Raw genomic sequence first — 26892 nt, 5'->3', positions numbered from 1 at the left:
TATACACATACATATATATATATATATGTATACACATACATATATATATATATATATATATATATATATATATATATACATATATACATATATATACATATATATATTATATATACATATATATGTGTGTGTGTGTTTCTCTCTCTCTCTCTCTATATATATATATAAACATATACCAATTAAGGACTGAACACGAAAAGTGGACAGTCAACATGCTAGATATAGACGTCAAATCGCCATTCACCACAAAAGATTATGTTCTCAGATCAAACTCAGCATAAAACCATAGCAATAAACAAGTGAAAAATATACGAAATAAAATAATTACCCATGTACTAATTAGTTTCAGCTGTTATTTTCCGCAAGGAAAACTGCAGCCATCATCAGCATGGTCCGTTATAAATGCAATTTGCTGGACTAGATGCAAACACGATACCGAAATATCGCGTGCATGGAGTTCAGCCTATTACATTTGAATATACCTTTCAAATGCCTTTACTTTGGCGCGTTGAGGCCCGAGAAAACTAGCCTGCAGCTAATAATTAGCAGCAGTCAATTTATCGGTTAGAGAACATATTTATTTATATAAAATTAATTAAGGGTAGAAATTGATATTATCAATTAAGACCAGTGGTCTAGCATATTAAAAAAGAATCCGAAGATTAAAATATATATATATACCAATTAAGGACTGAACACGAAAAGTGGACAGTCAACATGCTAGATATAGACGTCAAATCGCCATTCACCACAAAAGATTATGTTCTCAGATCAAACTCAGCACAAAACCATAGCAATAAACAAGTGAAAAATATACGAAATAAAATAATTACCCATGTACTAATTAGTTTCGGCTGTTATTTTCCGCAAGGAAAACTGCAGCCATCATCAGCATGGTCCGTTATAAATGCAATTTGCTGGACTAGATGCAAACACGATACCGAAATATCGCGTGCATGGAGTTCAGCCTATTACATTGAATATACCTTTCGAATGCCTTTACTTTGGCGCGTTGAGGCCCGAGAAAACTAGCCTGCAGCTAATAATTAGCAGCAGTCAATTTATCGGTTAGAGAACATATTTAATTATATAAAATTAATAAGGGTAGAAATTGATATTATCAATTAAGACCAGTGGTCTAGCATATTAAAAAAGAATCCGAAGATTAAAATATTTATATATACCAATTAAGGACTGAACACGAAAAGTGGACAGTCAACATGCTAGATAGACGTCAAATCGCCATTCACCACAAAAGATTATGTTCTCCTTAATTGGTATAATAATATTTTAATCTTCTGATTCTTTTTTAATATGCTAGACCACTGGTCTTAATTGATAAATATCAATTTCTACCCTTAATTAATTTTATATAAATAAATATGTTCTCTAACCGATAAATTGACTGCTGCTAATTATTAGCTGCAGGCTAGTTTTCTCGGGCCTCAACGCGCCAAGTAAGGCATTTGAAAGGTATATTCAAATGTAATAGGCTGAACTCCATGCACGCGATATTTCGGTATCGTGTTTGCATCTAGTCCAGCAAATTGCATTTATAACGGACCATGCTGATGATGGCTGCAGTTTTCCTTGCGGAAAATAACAGCCGAAACTAATTAGTTCATGGGTAATTATTTTATTTCGTATATTTTTCACTTGTTTATTGCTATGGTTTTATGCTGAGTTTGATCTGAGAACATAATCTTTTGTGGTGAATGGCGATTTGACGTCTATATCTAGCATGTTGACTGTCCACTTTTCGTGTTCAGTCCTTAATTGGTATATATAAATATTTTAGTCTTCGGATTCTTTTTTAATATGCTAGACCACTGGTCTTAATTGATAAATATCAATTCTACCTTTAATTAATTTTATATAATAAATATGTTCTCTAACCGATAAATTGACTGCTGCTAATTATTAGCTGCAGGCTAGTTTTCTCGGGCCTCAACGCGCCAAAGTAAAGGCATTTGAAAGGTATATTCAAATGTAATAGGCTGAACTCCATGCACGCGATATTTCGGTATCGTGTTTGCATCTAGTCCAGCAAATTGCATTTATAACGGACCATGCTGATGATGGCTGCAGTTTTCCTTGCGGAAAATAACAGCCGAAACTAATTAGTACATGGGTAATTATTTTATTCCGTATATTTTTCACTTGTTATTGCTATGGTTTTGTGCTGAGTTTGATCTGAGAACATAATCTTTTGTGGTTAATGGCGATTTGACGTCTATATCTAGCATGTTGACTGTCCACTTTTCGTGTTCAGTCCTTAATTGGTATATATAAATATTTTAGTCTTCGGATTCTTTTTTAATATGCTAGACCACTGGTCTTAATTGATAAATATCAATTTCTACCTTTAATTAATTTTATATAAATAAATATGTTCTCTAACCGATAAATTGACTGCTGCTAATTATTAGCTGCAGGCTAGTTTTCTCGGGCCTCAACGCGCCAAAGTAAAGGTATTTGAAAGGTATATTCAAATGTAATAGGCTGAACTCCATGCACGCGATATTTCGGTATCGTGTTTGCATCTAGTCCAGCAAATTGCATTTATAACGGATCATGCTGATGATGGCTGCAGTTTTCCTTGCGGAAAATAACAGCCGAAACTAATTAGTACATGGGTAATTATTTTATTCCGTATATTTTTCACTTGTTTATTGCTATGGTTTTGTGCTGAGTTTGATCTGAGAACATAATCTTTTGTGGTTAATGGCGATTTGACGTCTATATCTAGCATGTTGACTGTCCACTTTTCGTGTTCAGTCCTTAATTGGTATATATAAATATTTTAATCTTCGGATTCTTTTTTAATATGCTAGACCACTGGTCTTAATTGATAAATATCAATTTCTACCCTAATTAATTTTATATAAATAACTATGTTCTCTAACCGATAAATTGACTGCTGCTGCTAATTCTTAGCTGCAGGCTAGTTTTCTCGGGCCTCAACGCGCCAAAGTAAAGGCATTTGAAAGGTATATTCAAATGTAATAGGCTGAACTCCATGCACGCGACATTTCGGTATCGTGTTTGCATCTAGTCCAGCAAATTGCATTTATAACGGACCATGCTGATGATGGCTGCAGTTTTCCTTGCGGAAAATAACAGCCGAAACTAATTAGTACATGGGTAATTATTTTATTTCGTATATTTTTCACTTGTTTATTGCTATAGTTTTGTGCTGAGTTTGATCTGAGAACATAATCTTTTGTGGTGAATGGCGATTTGACGTCTATATCTAGCATGTTGACTGTCCACTTTTCGTGTTCAGTCCTTAATTGGTATATATAAATATTTTAATCTTCGGATTCTTTTTTAATATGCTAGACCACTGGTCTTAATTGATAAATATCAATTTCTACCCTTAATTAATTTTATATAATAACTATGTTCTCTAACCGATTAAATTGACTGCTGCTAATTATTAGCTGCAGGCTAGTTTTCTCGGGCCTCAACGCGCCAAGTAAAGGCATTTGAAAGGTATATTCAAATGTAATAGGCTGAACTCCATGCACGCGATATTTCGGTATCGTGTTTGCATCTAGTCCAGCAAATTGCATTTATAACGGACCATGCTGATGATGGCTGCAGTTTTCCTTGCGGAAAATAACAGCCGAAACTAATTAGTACATGGGTAATTATTTTATTCGTATATTTTTCACTTGTTTATTGCTATGGTTTTGTGCTGAGTTTGATCTGAGAACATAATCTTTTGTGGTGAATGGCGATTTGACGTCTATATCTAGCATGTTGACTGTCCACTTTTCGTGTTCAGTCCTTAATTGGTATATATAATATTTTAATCTTCGGATTCTTTTTTAATATGCTAGACCACTGGTCTTAATTGATAAATATCAATTCTACCTTATTTAATTTTATATAAATAAATATGTTCTCTAACCGATAAATTGACTGCTGCTAATTATTAGCTGCAGGCTAGTTTTCTCGGGCCTCAACGCGCCAAAGTAAAGGCATGAAAGGTATTCAAATGTAATAGGCTGAACTCCATGCACGCGATATTTCGGTATCGTGTTTGCATCTAGTCCAGCAATTGCATTTATAACGGACCATGCTGATGATGGCTGCAGTTTTCTTGCGGAAAATAACAGCCGAAACTAATTAGTACATGAGTAATTATTTTATTTCGTATATTTTTCACTTGTTTATTGCTATGGTTTTGTGCTGAGTTTGATCTGAGAACATAATCTTTTGTGGTGAATGGCGATTTGACGTCTATATCTAGCATGTTGACTGTCCACTTTTCGTGTTCAGTCCTTAATTGGTATATATAAATATTTTAATCTTCGGATTCTTTTTTAATATGCTAGACCACGGTCTTAATTGATAAATATCAATTTCTACCCTTAATTAATTTTATATAAATATATATGTTCTCTAACGATAAATTGACTGCTGCTAATTATTAGCTGCAGGCTAGTTTTCTCGGGCCTCAACGCGCCAAAGTAAAGGCATTTGAAAGGTATATTCAAATGTAATAGGCTGAACTCCATGCACGCGATATTTCGGTATCGTGTTTGCATCTAGTCCAGCAAATTGCATTTATAACGGACCATGCTGATGATGGCTGCAGTTTTCCTTGCGGAAAATAACAGCCGAAACTAATTAGTACATGGGTAATTATTTTATTTCGTATATTTTTCACTTGTTTATTGCTATGGTTGTGTGCTGAGTTTGATCTGAGAACATAATCTTTTGTGGTGAATGGCGATTTGACGTCTATATCTAGCATGTTGACTGTCCACTTTTCGTGTTCAGTCCTTAATTGGTATATATAAATATTTTAATCTTCGGATTCTTTTTTAATATGCTAGACCACTGGTCTTAATTGATAAATATCAATTTCTACCTTAATTAATTTTATATAAATAATATGTTCTCTAACCGATAAATTGACTGCTGCTAATTATTATGCTGCAGGCTAGTTTTCTCGGGCCTCAACGCGCCAAAGTAAAGGCATTTGAAAGGTATATTCAAATGTAATAGGCTGAACTCCATGCACGCGATATTTCGGTATCGTGTTTGCATCTAGTCCAGCAAATTGCATTTATAACGGACCATGCTGATGATGGCTGCAGTTTTCCTTGCGGAAAATAACAGCCGAAACTAATTAGTACATGGGTAATTATTTTATTTCGTATATTTTTCACTTGTTTATTGCTATGGTTTTGTGCTGAGTTTGATCTGAGAACATAATCTTTTGTGGTGAATGGCGATTTGACGTCTATATCTAGCATGTTGACTGTCCACTTTTCGTGTTCAGTCCTTAATTGGTATATATAAATATTTTAATCTTCGGATTCTTTTTTAATATGCTAGACCACTGGTCTTAATTGATAAATATCAATTTCTACCCTTAATTAATTTTATATAAACATATATATATTTGTGAGTATGTGTGTGTAAATATATATAAAGACACACGTTAACATACACACATATACTTATATATCCCTTTCCTCGTACATCTCTAGATATAGTCGATGTAAAGTATGTGAAGTATTGAATTTCAAAGCTATAACTTACTTCTCCGTGTTACAAGCACTGTAGACTTCCGCCAGCCCAGCCTCATCTCACATCTAAAAATATTTTATTCTTTTCTACTCTAAGCACAAGGCCCGAAATTTTGGGTGAGAGTGCAAGTCGATTAGATAGATTCTAGTACGCAACTGGTACTTAATGTATCGACACCGAAAGGATGAAAGGCAAAGTCGACCTCGGCGGAATTTGAACTCAGAACGTAAAGACAGACGAAGAAAGTTGTGGCGAAAGAGTCAACAGAAGTTCGCCATCACTTCCTGCCGGAATGGCGTGGTGCTTAGGTGTTTCGCTCATAAACACACACATCACTCATCTAAAAAATATTTACCACTCAACTGATACACATCCAGATATCAATAAAAGATGTAGTTTCTAACTTCGTATCTCTCGAAAGGGAAATAAAAACTGACATTTTCACGGATCAGTTACATAAAATATCTACTCGTATATCAGACTTTTAACGTGTTATAGTTTCTTCTACGCGCAAAAAATTGAATTTATGCAACTTGAAGAATGACACGTACTCTTGAAGAATTCATAGTATAAAACGTATGTAACATTTGTTAACATTCCAATTGTAGACTTCACTTGTAAGTTGACATAGTAATATTCTCTGCCAAACACTTGTTTTACAACAGCTAAGTAAAGAATGTTGTTTTGCTTCACAAAAACATCTTACTTATACATACAAGCATACACACATACACAGGTATACACATAAACATGCATACATAGATGTATGCATACACATCAGACTACCGTACATACACTTCCTTCGTTTCTTTCGTTCTTTCTTCCTTCCTTCCTTTCTTTCTAGGGAGTTATATATATATATATATTAAACAGTGTACGTTTAAACACATGAAGAGGTTTCCATCATAGGAATCCCTTACGCTAGAAAGAACAGCTAAAGTCCAAACCCCTTTAGCTGTTCTTTCTAGCGTGAGGGATTCCTTTGATGGAAACCTCTTAATGTGTTTAAATGTACACTGTAATTTATATGAATAATATATAATTCTTCTATACGCTAGGCCAATGGTAGTAAAATTTTCTAACATCTTTATTGCCTGATATTATTAATTATATGTATATATATATATATTATATATATATATATATATATATATATATATATATATATGTCTTTTACTCTTTTCAGTCATCTGACTGTGGCCATGCTGGAGTACCGCCTTTAGTCGAGCAACTCGAACCCAGGACATATTCTTTGTAAGCCTAGCACTTATTCTATCGGTCTCTTTTGCCGAACCACTAGATTACGGGGACGTAAACACACCAGCATCGGTTGTCAAGCGATGTTGGTGGGGCAAACACAGATATACAAACATATACACACATACACACACACACATATATATATATATATATATACGACGGGCTTCTTTCAGTTTCCGTCTACCAAATCCACTCACAAAGCCTTGGTCGGCCCGAGGCTGTAGTAGAAGACGCCCAAGGTGCCACACAGTGGGACTGAACCCGGAACCATGTGGTTGGTAAGCAAGCTACTTACCATACAGTCACTCCTGCGATCTTTCATATTTTACTTGTTGCAGCCATTGGACTGTAGCCATGCTGGAGCACTGCTTTAAAGGTTTTATTGGAGCAAATCGGCTCCAGTACTTAGTGTTTAAGTTTGAGACTTATATATTCTATCGGCTTCCTTTAACGAACCGCTGCCTGACATGGACGCAAGGAAACCAACATCGGTTGTCAAGTGGTGTTGGTGGTCTGAGGCAACCTCAACCACAAGCACACACACACCTGCATACACATTTACATACACTACAGGCTTCCGTACAATTTCTGTCTATGAAGTTGCTTGTTCAAGGTGCAGAAGATGAACTGAACCTGGGATCATGTGGTTCGAAAAGCTAGCTTCTTAATCATACAGTCACGTCTGTGTCTATAATATATAGATGTTCCTACGCTCAGAATTGGGTGAATTCTAAGAACCTTAACACCCCCACACACATAATTACACAAACAAAGAGACGTGCGTATTCGATTGCGTGTGTTTGTAAATTTCTTAAACTATAGATAATCATTCATTAAGCAGTTTCATGAAAACATACAACATATTTATTCATCTTGCATCTCCTTATAACAAACGCATTTCCTCTTACGCTTCATTCATTCAATACACAACTGAATTCTTTTGAAGTAACGCCTGTTCCATTGAAAAAAATTCTAGGAACACTGTCAATGAAGTTCGATTCGTTTCATGCTCTTGTTTTGTAGATGGCAGCAAAACAACGGCACGTGTCTTGTAATAACGTTCAGTGATGCCATAAATTTGATTGAAAAAGGAAATCGTGGTATGACTTGTAGATAAATAGATATATCTCGAGATGTCTACGTGTCTTGCGTAATATATGCTCAGTTGTTAAACTTCGTCTCTTGTTTATCTTACATATATACGGAAAATGCACGGAAGCCTCTGTGTGTGTGTGTATGTATTCGTGTGCAGAAGAATACACACATATGACATGTGTGCATGTATCAATGCATATACTTGTTGGGCCAAAAATACCTTATTCAAGAGAAATTAACATTGTCGTCAAGGGCTCCCATGTTGACTCGCAGGAGGGCCCTTGTTTGGATAATTACTACTTCCGAAGTTCTGCTAGCTATGAAACATATGCAACCTGGATTTTCTCCAAACCATTCGCTGATTTTATATATATATATGTGCTTGTGTGTGTGTGTGTGTGTGTGTGTGTGCGCAATGGCCCAGTGGTTAGGTCAGCGTACTCGCGGTCGTAGGATCGCAGTTTCGATTCCCAGACCGAGCGTTGTGTGTGTTTATTGAGCGAAAACACCTAAAACTCCACGAGTCTCCGGCAGGGGTGGGTGGTGACCCCTGTTGTACTCTCTCTTCCTGCTTCTCTCACTCTCTCTTCCTGTTTCTTGAGTAACGCTGCGATGGACTGGCGTCCCGTCCAGCTGGGAGAACACATATGCCACAGAAACCGGCAAATCGGGCCAATGTATGTGTGTGTATGTGTGTCATGTGCACAAACGCTCTCATACATACATATATATATATATATATATACGAGAAGCGGAATCAGTCACCAGTACTCGACCTGTTAAGGAGAGCAAAACTTATTCCGCTGGAATTTGAAATACAGTTACCAGGAACAAATTTACAACTCATGTTTAGCAATTCAACCTGCTAACTAGTGTATCACTATATGTATATATTCGGTTTTGTCATTTACATATATATATATAAAAAAATATATACATGTGTGTGGCTGTGTGCAAAGTATGAACATATGTATGTGTCTGTCAATATATTTATCACTTCCTACATTCTACATTTGTAAGGTACTTCTGTACTTACCTGTAATCCCACTGTTTACGAAACTACCAGGCATTTTCATTCAAATAAGTCCGCATCGTTTCAATCTGACATTCAGACAGACTTAATAAATCGAAGCTATAGAAATTCTATTGTTTACCTACCGCACTTTCAAAACCAATATATACAGACAGTCACATACACTCACGCACATTAATTTCCTTATAACTTTCTTATTCAAATACAAACTTTAATTTTCTGATTACTTTCTCATTCAAATCGGATATAAAATACTTTGTTGCAAATAGTGAGCTGTGATAAAGTTAATTAAGATAATTCAATCACATCCAAGAACATACTTTCAAAGTGAACGTTTTCCATTGTGCTGTAGCTGAATTGAGGCATCTTTCTTTTGTATTGTGAAATCATCTCAGCGATGGTTAGATGATGTTCTTCCTTTCAAGGATTAGAGATGAGATGAAGGAGAGCTCATTCTTTAACAGCAGCAAACAATACCAGAACGCCTACTTCTATACAACAGTATAGATGTTCCGATAGAGAAGACGCATTAAATTGTTGCAGTATATACGTTATAGAATTTGTCACTTTTTTCTTTTCTATCTCCGTCTCTCTCATACCCTCACTCACTCTCCTTCTCAGTCAACTTTTCTCGAAGCACCATATGATGATGTATGTATGTATGTATGTATGTATGTATGTATGTATGTATGTATGTATGTATGTATGTATGTAAGTGCGTGTGTGCGTATATCTCTTTTACTCTTTTACATGTTTCAGTCATTTAACTGTGGCTATACTGGAGTACCGCCTTTTAGTCGAGCAAATCGGGCGCAGGACTTATTCTTTGTAAGCCTAATACTTATTCTATCGGTCTCTTTGGCAGAACCGCTAAGTTACAGGGACGTAAACACATTAGCATCGGTTGTCAAGTGACGTTGGGGGGACAAACACAGACACACAAACATATACACACACATACGTATATATATATATATATATATATATATATATATATATATATATATATATATATATATATTATATACATACATACATATATACGACGGGCTTCTTTCACTTTCCTTCTACCAAATCCACTCACAAGGCTTTGGTCGGATCGAGGATATTGTAGAAGACACTTGCCTAAGGTGCCACGCAGTGGGGCTGAACTCGGAACCATGTGGTTCGTAAGCAAGCTACTTACCACACAGCCACTCAAGACAATGCTAAAATAATTTTATCATGAAGAACATTTTAGTATCGGTTTTAGTCATTGCGACGTTTTCAACTTAGAGTAAAGTATGAAAAATAATTAAATTGTGAAAAAATTAAATGAAATGTTTTTTTAAAAAATTTATTCTATAGTTTTGAAATGCAAGGGACATTTTCCATTTTTCTGTATGTTTTTGTCTCTCCTATTCACTCTTGTGGGTTCTAGGTAGTTAGCAGCATCCAGTTGGATATGCATTCTTTTCTTTGATTGTTTAAGCAGTAGTAGTAGAGAAAGGAGGCAGCGGAGGAGGAGGAAAAGAAGTGAAAGACTAATAAAAGAATGCGGGGGAGGTATGACAGTAGCAGAAGGTTGATGGAATCCTTTTAAATTGTCAAGTGACTAAAAGTGACTCGTTGTGGATGATAGTAGTGATTGAAATCGTTCTGAATAAATTCTTGAGGTAACTGATTTGAATATATCGTTTTAAATATTTGCGTGGGTGTTATTCTAAGGTCCTGGTGTTAGTGTCATTTGTTGTGGATGCATTCAGAATGGGTTAGTATTTTGTGATAAAGTATTGTCCTTGAATTGATAGAGGGGAAAGATTCTGAAGCTTGGTTGTTTGCTTTTGACGCGAATGTCGATGTTTTCGCTGAATGCTATTTTTCTCTTTTTCCGAATTTTGGTCTGGGATCTTTGATGTAGACTATGTTTTGTTTGGCCTATATATTGCTCTCGACATCCAGAGCAGGTTAATACGTATATCAGGTTCTCCGAAGCACATGGGAAGTTGCTTTTCACTGTGAAACGTTGACCCTGTTTGAAAGAGATCTCTGATCCCTCAATTAGATTGACGCATATACCACAGTTTGGTCTACCGCATTTTTTTACTGACGGCTTCAGTGTTGTTGTTGAGGGTATTCGGGTTTGTGTTAGGAGACTTCTCATAGATTTGGGCTGCCTTTTGCTTTTATGATGGTGTGCGTTTGGAGAATTAAATTCATTCTGGTCCCTTTTTAGAAGGGGAATGCTTTGGAGGATGGTGTTGAAGGTTTCATTGTTAAGAGGCTTGTGTGTGGAGATGTATGGTAGAGCTTTTCGTTGTAAATTCTTCTTTAATTTGGGATGTCTGAGTTCATGGCTGTTGAGTTGTAGAGTACGTTAAAAGCATATGTCAATTAGTGATGGTAGGTAGTTCCTGGTGATGAGTGTATACTTTAGTTCATGTAGTCGTATGCCCCTGGTGCTATTATTAGAAACTATGGTACAAATCCTTTTTGATAGGTTGAAAGGGATATTTATTCTAGTGTGTCCGCGGTGACATGAGTCGAACGGTACATACTGCTTGGAGTCCGTGGGCTTATAGTATATATTTGTTTCTATTTCGTTGTTAGATTTCTTAATGATGATGTCGAGGATAGGAAGTTGTCGATGGCTATATTCCATCATAAATTGAATGTTTACGTCAAGTCCATTTATAGTGCTTAAAATTCTTTAAGTCTCTCTATGCTTTCATGCTAAAGAATGAAACAGTCATCCAGATATATCTTGCAGTTAATTTCTATGTAGAGTGAGAATGGGTTGCAGTATTTTTCTATTACCTAACGATAAAGACTGATTTCAAGATATCCCATGACTAGGTTAGCAAAGTAGGGAGCCATTCTAGCACCCATCGCAGTCCCCGATTTTTGTCGATAGAAGTTGTCTTTGAAGACATGTAGTTATTCTCCAAAATGAATTTTAGCCCTTTTATTACGAATTCTTTTTCGATGCGATGTGGGAATTCATTGGCGTAATTCTCTAGCCAGAGCTGAATTGCCTCTATTCCTAGGTTGTGGGGGATATTCGAATAGAAGATGACTACATTGAAGGATACTAGTAGGGTGCTTTTGTTTATTGTTTTAGGGAGGTGATTGAGCATATCCAAGTCATCTCTTATGTAGCTTTTGATATGCTTGAGGAATGGTTTTAAGAGGGTATCTAAAAAATTTACTGAGGTGGTGGGTTTCACATGCGGGACCTGTTATTCTAGGTCTCAATTTGAGGTCATTAGGCGAAAGGACTTTGATTATTATGTCTGTGGCTATCCTGCATGCGATATTTAATTTCTCACTTTTGTGTATCTTAGGAATACCGTAGAATTGACTGGATTTACTTTTGAAATTGGTCATATAGTCGTATTCCTTGGTGAGCCTTTCTCTGTATAGGTTTAACATAGATTATTTTCTGCTGCCTGTAGTGTTGGACCTTTTCATATTTTGTCTTCTAATATGGATAGTACTAGAGTTATATAGTATACCGTGTCCATTAAGACAACTGCACTTCCCTTATCAGCCTCTTTGATTGTTATTGTTTTATCCTCTTTTAATTTGTTCAGCTCAGTCCATTCTTTTTTGCTGAAGTTTGGCTTGTGGTTTTGTTTCTGTATATGTTGATATGGGAAATTCGAGACGTATTCACAGAAATGATCAAGAGTTTTGCTCAGTTACTTCTTTTTCGGACTAACGATTCGTCCTCCTTGAATTTGTCGTAGAGCTCCTCAGCGAGTCGTAGTTTTCTACAGAATTCTGCGACGTCTTCTTTTATTCCGTTGTAGTTGGGGCGTTGGGAGGTGGGGTGTAAACTTGAGCCCTTTGGAGAGTATGTTGATTTGGTTTGCTGTTAGTTCTTTGTGAATTAGATTGATGATTTTTATCACTTTTGGTTCTTCCTGTCTGTCTGGTGTCTCTATGTTTGCGTGTTTCTGTGTTTGCGTATTGGGTCTAAAACATAATTGAGGTGATTGGGACGGTAGCTGTTGTGTATTTGCTCCTTGTTGTTGCGAGGTGCCCTGTTGTGATTTATGGTGCGGGTTCTTGGAAGGGCATCGAAAGGTGTATCCCGATATCCCATGTTCGGATGTGGTGTTTTAGGGAGACGTCATTGGTAATTATTGCGTATGGTACGGGTTTGTTGTGCGTGGTTTGTTTAGTAGATTGTTAGAACGAAAGTTTCGTTGGTAACTCCTTACGGGAAGGAGATTACAATGACTATCCTGCTGGTAGTGTTATTTCATTTCTCTGTTTGAAGTTTAGGTACTCCGGATGTTGTATCGCTGGTGAGTTACAAAGTTAGGGTTAGGTCTTGTATTCTTTTTATTTTTTTGGTAGGGGTGATGGTTCCTTTTTTTTACATAGGTGTGAGTCTGTGTTTGAGTGTTGTTTTGATTTTCTTATTTTCAGGAAAGGGTTGTTGGAAACGTACTCTGAAAGACAGTTTCATGGTTTGAGAACCAAGTGACACTTTTTTCTCAGCGTTGGAGGGATTTCAGTTCTTCTTTATCACAATCCTCTTTCCATAATTTGGAGATCTTCTCTAGGTCGATACCTTCGGTCATTTAGCAAATTTCTTGGTTGATCTCTTCATCGATGGATTTTTCATCATTCGTCTGTGCCCTCGGTTTTAGAAGTTCCATTTCCATTTCCATTTATCCACTGTCATTCTTTCCCTGAGGCGTTTTTGTGCTTCAGGTTCATCTGTAATGGCTTTGATCAGGAGTTTGCGAGGGAGAATTAACGGTGTCCGATTGAGCCGTTTTTCGTATATATATCCGCTGTGTTGTTGTTTTCGATAATCTTCCAAAAGGCGAACTTTGTATCTCTCAGTGATTTATTCCATTGTGGTTCTATGTGGTGTATGTTGTTAGAATATTGGTGTAGATATGACTGTGTGTATGCAAACCAACACACCGCACACATATATATATATATTATATATATATATATATATATATAATAATATACATATGTATATATATATGTATATATATATGTATATATATATGTATCTATATATCTGATATATATATATGTTATATATATATATGTATATATATATATGTTATATATATATATAGTATATATATATATGTATATATATATATATTTATATATATATATATATGTATATATATATGTATATTATATATATATTATATATATTATATATATATAACTGCCCAAAATGGTCGTGACTTCTGAACTTGACTGAGGAAAGAAAGCCACGATGACCCGTTTTTTGTGCCTGTCCTTCTAATTGATGTTTCTCTTTCTGCCTTTGTATCGTCTATCTGTCCGAATGTTTTAATGTCTTCTATAGCGTTTTTGTTCCATTTACACACACACACACACACACACACACACACCACACACATATATATATATATATATATATATATATATATATATATACATGCATACACATATATATATATATGATAGATGCTGCTTCATCGAAGCTACATGAAAATTTTCAAGTTGTACTTTTAAACAAAAAAGTAGGTCTTCTATGCTTCAAAATACGATACAGGCATATGTATATATACGTATGTATGTATGGGTGTATACATAAATACATATAAATATATATATTACCATATCCATTTGCTGGTTATTTAATCAATTATCATTTCACACACACACACGCACACACACACACACACACACACACACACAGACACAGACACAGACACACACACACACACACACACACACACACGTGCATTACAAATTTTGCTAAGTTTGGATGCACATTTTCCCCGTACTTTTAATTCCTACACTTAAATCTCATTGTGGCCTCCTTTGCTTTCCATTTTCGGCCTCTTTTAGTTGATAATCATATGTTAAATTACCCACGCCCTTCCTCTTTCTGGTTATCGCCTCGTCTCTATATATCATTATCTTGCTAGCATCTTCTAAGATATATTCTTTATTTTGTAGATATGGCTGATTTTATGGTCACAGTAAAATAGGGGTAAGGAGGAGTGTCTGACATTAATGAATTTATCCCCAACAGCAAGAAATTAACTGTCAATTCCCAGTGGGTTTTCCTAAGGGGATGTAGACTACTTGCTGCATTGGGTCTTTTGAATGTGATAAGAATAAACATGAATATAGCTATATTATCATTCCCCTTTCTTGACCGCCATTATTTTCTTCTGCCGCTCTAAATTATAATAGGCTTTAGGTATTTTTGTCCTAAATTCATTCTGCTACAATAATAACAAAAAGAAGCATTGTAATTATTTTAGTTCTTCGTACTGATGAAAATTTTCTAATAAAAATTGTTATGGAGTATTCTTTATGTTGGAAATATATATGGTCGTATGCACCTGAGGAGAACGGTTTATTTCAAAGTGATGTAATGTTTGCGTTGATCGATTAAATAGAGCCGCTTGAAACGTCCGTAATGCACTGATACCTGGACATTCTTTCTACTTATTTGCTTTTTATTCACCTAACTTCGAGCTGTGCGGACAATACCGGACTGACTTGGTGCCTCAACTTAAGTACCTAATTCTACTGAATCTTATATATATATATATATATATATATATATATATTATATATATATATATATATATATAATATATATATACATGTACATGCACACACAACAGGCATAAACTTGGTTTTGCATACGCACAGTCATATATACATATATGTGTACATATAAGATGCAGATACATAAATACAGACGCGCGCGCACACACACATATATACCCGATATTTTATATGCATATGTACAAAACAGATACTGCACAGAACCGAACCTAGCGCAACAGGATAACTGTGCTGCTGACCTACGGCCCAGTATATATATATATATATATATATATATATATATATACCTACCCACTATGTGTATTTGTGCGATTTTATATACTTACATATACACATATACATACATATATAAATGAACCACTATATGTACTCACACATATACAGCCATACTCATATGCAAACACGCATGCGCACATAAATTATACTCATGTACAGACACATAAAAAGGTGTGTGCACAACTATGCGCACATATACGCGTACACATGTGTGTATATATGTATATAAATACAGCAAACCACATAAATATTTATACTAAAAACAACACAAACAAACGAATGACGGAAATATAAAACTGACATAGAAATTACCTTCCACGCTACAATGATTAAAGAAGTCAAATAATGATTTAAGTTTCACACTGTTTGGTTTTCCTCACGAAAATCTTAGAAAAAGTGAAGAAAGAGTTAAATATATTGGTTAAATATCATGTTGTGTTCTTTAACATAAAAGTGTCTCCGCTACATTTTTGTCGCCGAAGAAGAAGAAATTATACGAAACATAAAATATTCCTCGACTTTTTTTCTTTTTTTTTACTCCTGCGTGAAAGTAATACATTAAAAAATTTTCCCCCGTTATTTCTGTGTTGTTTTAATCTATTTCCTTGAATTTATTTAACACTGACAAGATATTCAGATCTGTTTTCTTTGATTTAATATTATTTGGTGTACATACATACGCTGAACTACTGAGATATTTGCGGTTACTCTACACTGGCTACAAGTTCAGGTTCACACCAATAATTATTGAGACGCTGGGATGTGTAACACACTGCCTAAATAACAATCTTGAAAAATTAGGCTTATCAAAAGCAGGAAGTTGATTCGAAGACAACAGATCCGAGTCATCACTGGAACTGTAAATATGTGTAAAACTTATCATTTAAATATATATATACGCATATTTACACTTGCAACTATATGTATAAGAATACATACATTGAAGAAACCATACAAATCTGCTAATGCACTGACTCTAACTACTGCACATATGCACACATACATGCAACAATACTGTGTTGATGATGTTGAAATTCCAATGAAGGAGCCTTGGATCTAGGTTAGAAACATACATGATGGCTGCCCCCTCGTTATCGAGTATGGCCATTTCACGAAGCTTAACTGTTATTGGTGCTGTGATCGAATGTGGCTTTTTAGCCCAGCTAAAGATCTACAATGTCTTGTACAGAATTAGCAACTAAAACCTTTACCGGCAATAGCCGGCTGTAGTTGTAACTGGGTTTCATGTACCTTTGCATGTCGTTTAAGTCCTCCTGCCGAATTACACTATCTTCCACATGTCCGACAGATATTATTAGTATGGTGTGTTACACCACCACCAGTGGCCATGTTGTCACTCATCTGTCTCGCTTTATGACTACGAAGATGACTCTTGAGTCCAGCTTTACTGAGGCAGGGTCTTGCACAGACACTGCATGTCAGCATCAAAGGAAGACCCTTCCCATCTGGAAGTGTAACAGCGATGCCCTTCCTGGCATCCCTCCTTACTTTCTCATGTGCAACTCGAGATTTCTCAAAAGTGGCTGTCCCCTCGTGCACAATCCTTCTCCACCTGCTACGATCAATAGCTATGACTTCCCATGTGTCAGAAGAGATGCAAGCATCTCTTAAGGAAACCTTCAGCAAGTCCTTATACCTTTTTTTTGGTTTATGTGGTGCTCGTTCTCCTTTAGCTAACTCTCCATAAAAGAGTTGTTTTGGAAACATACATACATACAAAGTTTATATAATTACGCACAGACCATGCAAAAGTTGGAATGAAAACTGTTAAATTCTTGGACCCCAAACATGGACAAGGAAAACATCAGACCGTGGTTGGGGGAGAGAACATACTAAGGTCTTCATCAAGCAGTGGATTGAACATGTGAAAGGATGATGATATATGTATATAAATATATGCATGTATACATACATAAACACAGACATAGTCTGACACACATACATGTATGTATGTGTATACACACACACATACATATGTGTGAGTGTATATTTATATATATAGTTAATTCAAACATGAAAACACAAAGAGAAAACACAACAACGCGAGGACGTGGAACAAGTATAGTATTATGGGACGCTTAGGAAAGTAGGAAAGAAGGGGGGGTGTTAACGCTTCGAGCGGAGCTCTTCGTCAGAAACATAGGAAAAAGAAAGATCCAAAGAAGGGAAGACGGAGGAAAAAAATCGCCAACGGTACACACGCGGTCACATTTTGAATATATATATATATATATATATATATATATATATATATGATTAGGCGTAAGAATAAGCGATTACTGTTACTATATTAAATACAGTCCTTCGTAAGGTAGAGGTGAAAGGATGATTTCTTGCTATGATGCTAAAAGCTTACAAAATCATTTGCTTGTCATGTTCTCGGTTGAGAATGAGTAAATCACAAATATTGAATGCAATCATAAAGGTGTTGGCTACTCATAAATAATATGTATGCATATTCTATTTCTCTTATTAATTCAGAGTGAATTTTGACCAGCCGCATACTTGGTAGCAAGGTTGTGAAGGAAAATGTTTTGATTTAACGATCATCCTTTAAATCTTAAGGTCTTGCAGATTTTTATAATCTAAAACACTGCGATTATTTGTAGCGTGTGAATCAAGGATGGGCGTTCTCTCCCCAAAATACCAAGTTCAGTTATACATTGCTCCAGAAGGTTGATATGTATCCTATTTCTCCAATAGTAATAGGTATGCAGCTGAAAGTGTATTTTGGGTACTGGTTTTGCTAATCTCTCATCAATGGTCCATAGATGTCCACTTTCTCTTAATTTTTTTAAATGTATATATGCACGTATGCATGTCTTTTGTGTGTGTGTGTGTGTGGTGTGTGTGTGTGTGAAAGAGAGAACTATCTATTGCAAACAGTTAAATTTAATACTAGTTTAAAAGAATGGGTGGACAGGTTTGACAGAACTCCCGCGTACTCTTCAGAGTTCCGCCTGACGTGTTAGAAATAGTAATTGAAATCTCTCTGATATTGTAACGTACCAAGTTAAAAGCGGTAAAGATTAAACAACAGGTATGTATTCTATCGAAATCAACCTCAACCCATACGCACATATTAATACAATCATCTTGGACAAGTACTTTTTTTACTATATCATCTAATCGCACAATGCTATGGTAGAAAGACTATGTTCAAAATCCAACCATTTTCGACAAAGTCCCTTACGCTCAGGATTAGCTCTTGTTTCCCTTCCAACGAGTTTGAGAAAGTGGACAGCAAACTAAGAAACTGGGATTGATGTACTTGGCAAAAATAAGTAAGGCAAGATTAAAGAATCACTTGGATGCTTACATCGAAGACGCTTTCCCAAGAAAAGACAGAAAATACAGTAAGTTGCCCGGAGTGTTGACAATTTTGCCTGCTTGCCTCGGTTTGAAAGAAGACGGTTGAAAATAAAGCCAAGGTTTTGATAAGTAGCTTGCTTACCAACCACATGGTTCCGGGTTCAGTCCCACTGCGCGGTACCTTGGGCAAGTGTCTTCTACTATAGCCTCGGGCCGACCAAATATTTGTGAGTGGATTTGGTAGATGGAAACTGAAAGAAGCCCGTCGTATATATGAATATGTGTGTGTATATATTTGTGTGTGTGTGTGTTTGTTCCCCCACCATAGCTTGACAACCGATGCTGGTGTGTTTGCGTTCCCGTAAATTAACGGTTCGGTGAAAGAGACTGATAGAATAAGTACTAGGCTTACAAAGAATAAGTCCTGGAGTTCATTTGTTCGACTAAAAAGGCGGTGCTCCAGCATGGCCACAGTCAAATGACTGAAACAAGTAAAAGAGTAAAGAGAAAGAGATAACCAATAATTGGGAATTGACCATGATATTATCAAAAATATTACAAGGAATTATGCGCACAGCTGTGGGTTGCCAGTCTCGTTACAGATTTAGACAAATTACATTCTGGCATTTTGTTATAGCTATTATTTCTTTTTACGTTTTTCTGTCCAAATATTGATGTCTACATTGTTTTCTCTCTATATGGGAGTGAAAAATTAAAACTCCAGACAAGTTTTGGGAGAGGTGTAGGAATATAACCGACTGACCCCTACAAAAATTTAGTCCTTACATCGTTGTGAGAAATAAAAACAGGTTGGCAGAATCGTTAGAGCATGGAACTAAATACCTTCCTTTTTCTAAAGGTAAGAGGGGTTGCTGAAAAGTCCCTGGCTCTAAGTGTATCATGAAATGTCCGGTTGGAGGGCTAGGATTCTGGATTATTTTACAAGTCTCAAAAAGCTGAAGGACTGCTGCAAAAAGTGTGAATCTGAGAGGCGGATATATTGAGTAGAATCATAATTAACTGATCTTCCTATATTTTCTTTGACTCAAAGCCCTAAACTTTTCAGCGTCCGCACACACACACACACACACACACACACACAAGAGGGTGCTAAAATGTTTCTGGTTTTAAGGGTATCACGAAACGCCTGGTTGAAGGCCCAACCTTCCGAATTCTATAACAGGCCTTCGAAAAACTGACGGACCGCTGCAATAAGTGTGTGAATCTGAGAGGAGAATATGCTGGATAAAATCATAATTAACTGATCTTCCAGTATTTTCTTTTACCCAAAGCCAAGAACTTATCAGCACCCCCTCATAGACATACTGAAGTTCGTTTCATGTACTAGGGTCGATATAATCTACTCCAAATTTGAAGTACTGTATTTGTCTGTGTCAAAAAATCGATATTATAGCCATGTCAAGGCAAATACTAAAAATAAATTGAATTAAAAAGCAAAGAATTAATGGTTATGTTGTGATGAATTTAGATAATGAATTAGTGTGTAATATTATTACTATTCGTGATTTTAGATAAGATACGAGTTTTTAATGAGACGCTCAAATGCTGTATCTTTAATGTATTAAACTTATTGTTGAGCTAAAGAAGCAGAACAGAGAGAGAGAGAGAGAGAGAGAGAGAGAGAGAGAGGATGAGAGAAAGAGAGTGGGGGGACATGAGAGAGAGAGAGGGGGAAGGGGACTGGAGAGTGTTTCTTTTATACAATATAGGTGTGTGTATGTGTGTGTATGTGTGAGTGTGTGTATGTGTGTGTGTGTGTATGTGTGTGTGTGTGTGCAGTCGTGCTCACACCGTTTAAGTTGCAGCAGATGAATTGCATATTACAATGAATAGTTGTCTTTAAAATTAGAGAGAGAGAGAGAGAGAGGGAGAGGAAGAAAGAGACAGAGGTGAGGGAGAGGAGGAGAGATAGTCAGTGTGAAAGATAGAGTGAGAGAGAGAGAGACCGAGTGATAGGGAAGGGAGAAAGGGAGAGAGATTTTATTTGATGGACGAGTATCCAAAACTAGTCACCGATAAAGAGTGGAAGAGAGATAGAGGAGAAAAGGAGGAGAGAAAGAGAGAGAGAGAGAGAGAGAGAGTGAGAGACAGAGCTAGAGGGAATGCGCCTGTGTGCGTGCGCGATATACATATATATATATATGTGTGTGTGTGTGTGTGTGTGTGGTGTGTATGACAGAGACAGATTGTTATAATCATGTATGTTGCCCACACTTTTAAAGCAGCATGTGTGTGTGTATGTGTGTATATATATATGTGTGTGTGTATGTGTGTACATGATATGACATATTACAATGAAAGCTATCGCGTTATCGTGTTAAGCAAGCAGAGCGGCCTAGGACGGACGCCTTTCTTTTTAGACAGGTTGAATTTATTTATATTTCGTAATTAATCAGCAGCCATGTTAATTTGAAAATGTTTGTTCTATTTTCTGCAAGTACAACACTCGCACATGCATATATACATACATGCATACATACATACATACATACATGTGTGTGTGTATATATATATATATATATATATATATATACTCTCTTTTACTCATTTACTTGTTTCAGTCATTTGACTGCGGCCATGCTGGAGCACCGCCTTTAATCGAGCAACTCGACCCTGGGACTTATTCTTTGTAAGCCCAGTACTTATTCTATCGGTCTCTTTTGCCGAACCACTAATTTACGGGGGCATAAACACACCAGCATCGGTTGTCAAGCAATGCTAGGGGGACAAACACAGACACACAAACATTCACGCACACATATATATATATATATATACATATATACGACGGGCTTCTTTCAGTTTTCCGTCTACCAAATCTACTCAAGTCTTTGGTCAGCCCGAGACTATAGTAGAAGACACTTGCTCAAGGTGCCACGCAGTGGGACTGAACCCGGAACCATCTGGTTGGTAAACAAGCTACTTACCACACAGCCACTACTGCGCCTATATACATATATATAAAATGCATTCTCCATGTAAGTCGACCGCCATGGTATAGCTCTGTGGTAAAAGTTTCGCCTCCTAACCACATGGTTCCGGGTTCAATCTCACTGAGTGACACCGTCGGCAAGAGTGTCTTTTACTATAGTTCTAGACAGGCGAGAACTATAGAAGAAGGATGAAAAGCAAAGCCAATCCCGGTAGAGTTTGCTCTTAGAACGTAAAGAAGCGGAAGAAATGTTGCTGAGCAGAAAATGTGGGTTCGATTCCCATTGGCAGTCTTCGACTGTTTTTTTTTATCCCAAAGAGTTTTCTAACTAATATTCACATGCTATTATCTAGTTTTATATGTGTGTCGTGTTTCGATATATATCGAAACACAAGGATGGAAATTGCCGAAACTGACCGGTCAGTATAAGGAATTCTCGATCGGTGTTTTCGGGCGATCAGTCTCTGTCAGTATATATATATATATATATATATATATATGTGTGTGTGTGTGTGCGACTACGTGCTTTGACGTCGAGGCGCGTGGCTTAGTGGTTAGGGTGTCACCACCATGATCGTACGGTTGTGGTTTCGATTCCTGGACCGAGCGATACGTTGTGTTCTTGAGCAAAACACTTCATTTCACGTTGCTCCAGTCCACTCAGCTGGCAAAAATGAGCTATCCTGCGACGGACCGGCGTCCCGTCCAGGTGGGGAATTTCTACGCCACTGAAACCGGGAAACCAGCCCTTATGATCTTGGCATGCCTCGAGAAGGAACATTTATTATGTGGTTTGACAGCAGCATTAGAGCAATTTAACTCTTATTTCTAACAATGCAGCTGTCTCTAAACCCTAGTCATATTTAGTGACAATTGTAGGTTTTCTTTTTGGTAAAACAATCCACACTGCTGACTATATTAATTCTCCCTGTCTGTCTGTCTCTTTGTCTCTGGGTGTGTGTATCTCCCTCTCTCTATATAACATTTTGTGAAAAAATGACACCTGTAACCGAATCAGACACGTTTCTAAGTGACAGCAATGTCATGTTTTTAGTAACTGTCTCGTATTTAAGTGTTTAATTTGCAATTTATTATGTATTTCTGTTGTTCTAAGTTTAACCTCATCGAGCTAATAGGTGATCAATGGTTTTCCATCGTTTTGTCGGTCACAATATATCTAGGACTATGACGTTCAAAGTGTTCTCACTTTTCGAATCGATTCGATGTAATTAGAGGGAGATTTGGCTCTTATTTCTAGCAGATCGAACGACCGCGTGGAAACTCTCTTGATGGCTTAATTAGTATGTAATAAGTGTATAAATGTTCAGTATCAGTTTCATATGTAAGCTGTTTGTATGTACATGTTTAGGATGTAAGCGCTTAGTATGTGAGTGTCTAATACGCAAGTGTTTCTGCCATATGTGAGTGATTAGTATTATGTATCACCGTTTAGGGTAGAAGAGGATAATATGTATGCATTTGGTAAGCGAACACGCGAACACGCGACAGTTAAATGGTGTGAGTGGTAAGTGTTTAACGATAAGCGATAAACGTCACCCTTTTCAAGCCTAGCCAGACTCATGGGCCCGGTTTCCCGGTTTCTGTGGCGTATGTGTTCCCCCCAGCTGGACGGGACGCCAGTCTATCGCAGAGTTACTCAAGATACAGGAAGAGAGAGTGAGAGAAAGTTGTGGCGAAAGAGTATAACAGGAGTCGCCACCCACTGCCGGAGCCTCGTGGAGCATTTAGGTGTTTTCGCTCAATAAACACACACAACGCCCGGTCTGGGAATCGAAACCGTGATCCTCCAACCGCGAGTCCGCTGCCCTAACCACTGGGCCATTGCGTCTCCACAAATGCGCCCTTTTAAAGTCTAGCCAGGCTCGTGGTCCCAGTTTCTCGGTTTCAGTGGCGTATGTGTTCCTCAGCTGGACGGGACGCCAGTCCATCGCAGCGTTACTCATTTTTGCCAGCTGAGTGGACTGGAGCAACGTGAAATGAAATGTTTTTGCTCAAGAACACAACGCGTCGCCCGGTCCAGGAATCGAAACCATAATCGCGCACCACGGTAAGTGTTTAAGCAAACATTTAATATGAATGCGTTTACTAGGGTGGCGAGCTATCATAATCATTAGCATGCCGGTTAAAAATGCGGAACAGCATTTCGTCCGTTTTTATGTTTTGAGTTCAAATTCCGTCGAGGTTGACTTTGTCTTTCATCCATTCGGGGTCGATACAATAAGTACCAGCTGTGCACTGAGGCCGACGTGATCGACTTACTCTCTCCCTTGAACTTACCGGCCTTGTGGCAAAATTTGAAACCGATATGAATGCGCTTAGTGTATGTGTTTCCTACGCCAGCCTTGCTTTTGTACTAATAAGCAAAATATGTTAAGATTATTTTAGCACACTATAATGCATCAGATACAACGGTATATCTCCTGGGGTTCGTTTCATATATCATTTTATATGTTAATTTGTAACATATATCCTAGCAATCTCTAATGTGTTTCATCACGTGATTATTGTTTTTAATGTCCATTACTTTATACTTAAAAATTAGATTAGTAATTTGTGATATGACACAAATATTGTCTCTCTATCTTTTATCACGATTGCCAAAGTGAGATAAAAACTGTTGCATTCAGTTAGCAATTACGACATGGCAGAATTGTTAGCACGCCGGACAAAATATTAAGCAACATTTCTTCCGGCCCCGGCTTTACGATCCAAGTTCAAATGCTGCCGAGGTCAACTTTGCCTTTCATTCTTCCAAAGTCGATAAAATTGGTACCAGTTGTGCGATGGCATCGATGAAATCGACCCCTCCATCCCCTCAACCTTGTTGGCTTTGTGCCAAAAATTATAAAAAAGTATTACTCTTTTACTTGTTTCAGTCATTTGACTGTGGCCATGCTGGAGCACCACCTTTAGCTAAACAAATCGACCCCTTATTCTTTGTAAGCCTAGTACGTATTCTATCGGTATCTTTTGCCGAACCGCTAAGTTACGGGGACGTAAACACACCAGCATCGATTGTCAAGCAATGTTGGGTGGACAAACGCAGACACACAAACATACACACACACACACACACACATATATATATATATATATATATATATATATATACGATGAGTTTCTTTCAGTTTCCGTCTACCAAATCCACTCACAAGGGTTTGGTCGGCCCGAGGCTATAGTAGAGGACACTTGCCCAAGGTGTCACGGAGTGGGAGTGAACCCAGAACCATGTGGTTGGTAAGCAAGCTACTTACCACACAGCCACTCTTACTTCACAAAGCATAGTATCTACCTCAAATTCCTAATTTACAGCTTATGCTATGAACTAATCAATTTGAATCACATCCGTTCCTCATAAACCATATCCTATCTAATCGTTCGAACATCTCTCTCTTTCTTTCTCTCTCTCTCTCTTTTCCTGTTCATACATTCTAGAATCCCAACGAATCTTCTGTCTCAGATTTCCCTTTCGATTACATTAATAAATTGTCAAGCATCACTAAATCTATATATTACTTTGCAGATGAGATACTACCTCCACTTCATTTAGTTACATTCAATATCATTATTAACAACCTCTGTTAAGCACTTCTCTAATCGAAGCCACCCAGATCTCTCTTTCCCTGACGTTTTTCTGGTCGCTTTTTTTACGATGATATAACGCAAAGATACACTACATATCGACTTCTTGAAACCCTGCCTAAACACAGAAATCCCATCAAAGCAGATATAGGAGACACAATCTTTAAAACTCATATATATGTTTGTTAGAATCGCTAAAACTCCACGAAGGAGATATAATCCATCCTTTCCGCTAAGAGTTCAATGATTTTTGATATGTGTGTGCAAAGTTCACATTCTACTGAAACATCACACTACAGAACATTGTTTCTATGTCATTGATCTGCACTTTCCTAAATATATTATCATGGCTTTCGGGGAAAAAAAAAACTTGATTGAAATTTATCGCTTTAAAAAGATGTGAACTTTTCTCCCTTCATCATAGTGAGATAAGTCTCGGCTACTGATGCTTCTAGAACAGCTTCAGCTCTTTAGAATGTAATCGTTGTGTTCTACTTCGGTTTAAACATATCTGTAGTTCTTATCGTAGCCTTTCCAATATTTCTAACAGTGGACACCGTATCAGTCATTACGTTTAGGTCATTATTCTCAGGGTCGACTCCTTCTAGATATTCTCTCAACTTTCTCCTTTCAAATATTTGGCCGACATACCAACCTATAATATCAAAGAGTGCTTCTTACTGATGTTGTGCTTGAGTATGAGGCGACAGTTTTATTGAAGAGGCGATGTAATCACGTGACGTTCATCGCTTTCTGAACGGCAAAAAGTCACGTAAATGAAGGGAACTGGATTCACGTGATTACGTGACATTCATCCCTTTCTGAACGGCAAAAATTCACGTAAATGAAGGGAACTAGATTCACGTGATTACGTGACGTTCATCCCTTTCTGAACGGCAAAAAGTCACGTAAATGAAGGGAACTGGATTCACTTGATTACGTGACGTTCATCTTTTTCTGAACGGCAAAAAGTCACGTAAATGAAGGGAACTGGATTCACGTGATTACGTGGCGTTCATCCCTTTCTGAACAGCAAAAAGTCACGTGAATGAAGGGAACTGTATTCAGCCAAAATTCCTCCTTTAAATTTCTTACTATACTACACCAATCTAATCTAATGTCTGTGGTTTTAGTTCGAGATAAACTCTCATAAAATCGCATGGAATTCCTTCATTCTATCACACTACAAACATCATGTTTATTCCAACTGAATTAA

The 26892-nt window shown here is 37.0% G+C and overlaps 1 protein-coding gene across 1 annotated transcript in view; it reads right to left on the bottom strand.

Annotated features, from left to right (window-relative positions):
* LOC115220456 (inter-alpha-trypsin inhibitor heavy chain H3-like) overlaps positions 1–26892 on the bottom strand; it is a 244046-nt gene that overhangs the window by 67422 nt on the left and 149732 nt on the right. The window lies entirely within an intron of this gene.

Source organism: Octopus sinensis, linkage group LG16, assembly GCF_006345805.1.
Source record: "Octopus sinensis linkage group LG16, ASM634580v1, whole genome shotgun sequence".
NCBI lineage: Eukaryota > Metazoa > Mollusca > Cephalopoda > Octopoda > Octopodidae > Octopus > Octopus sinensis.
This window is presented reverse-complemented; position numbering and strand designations above follow the sequence as displayed.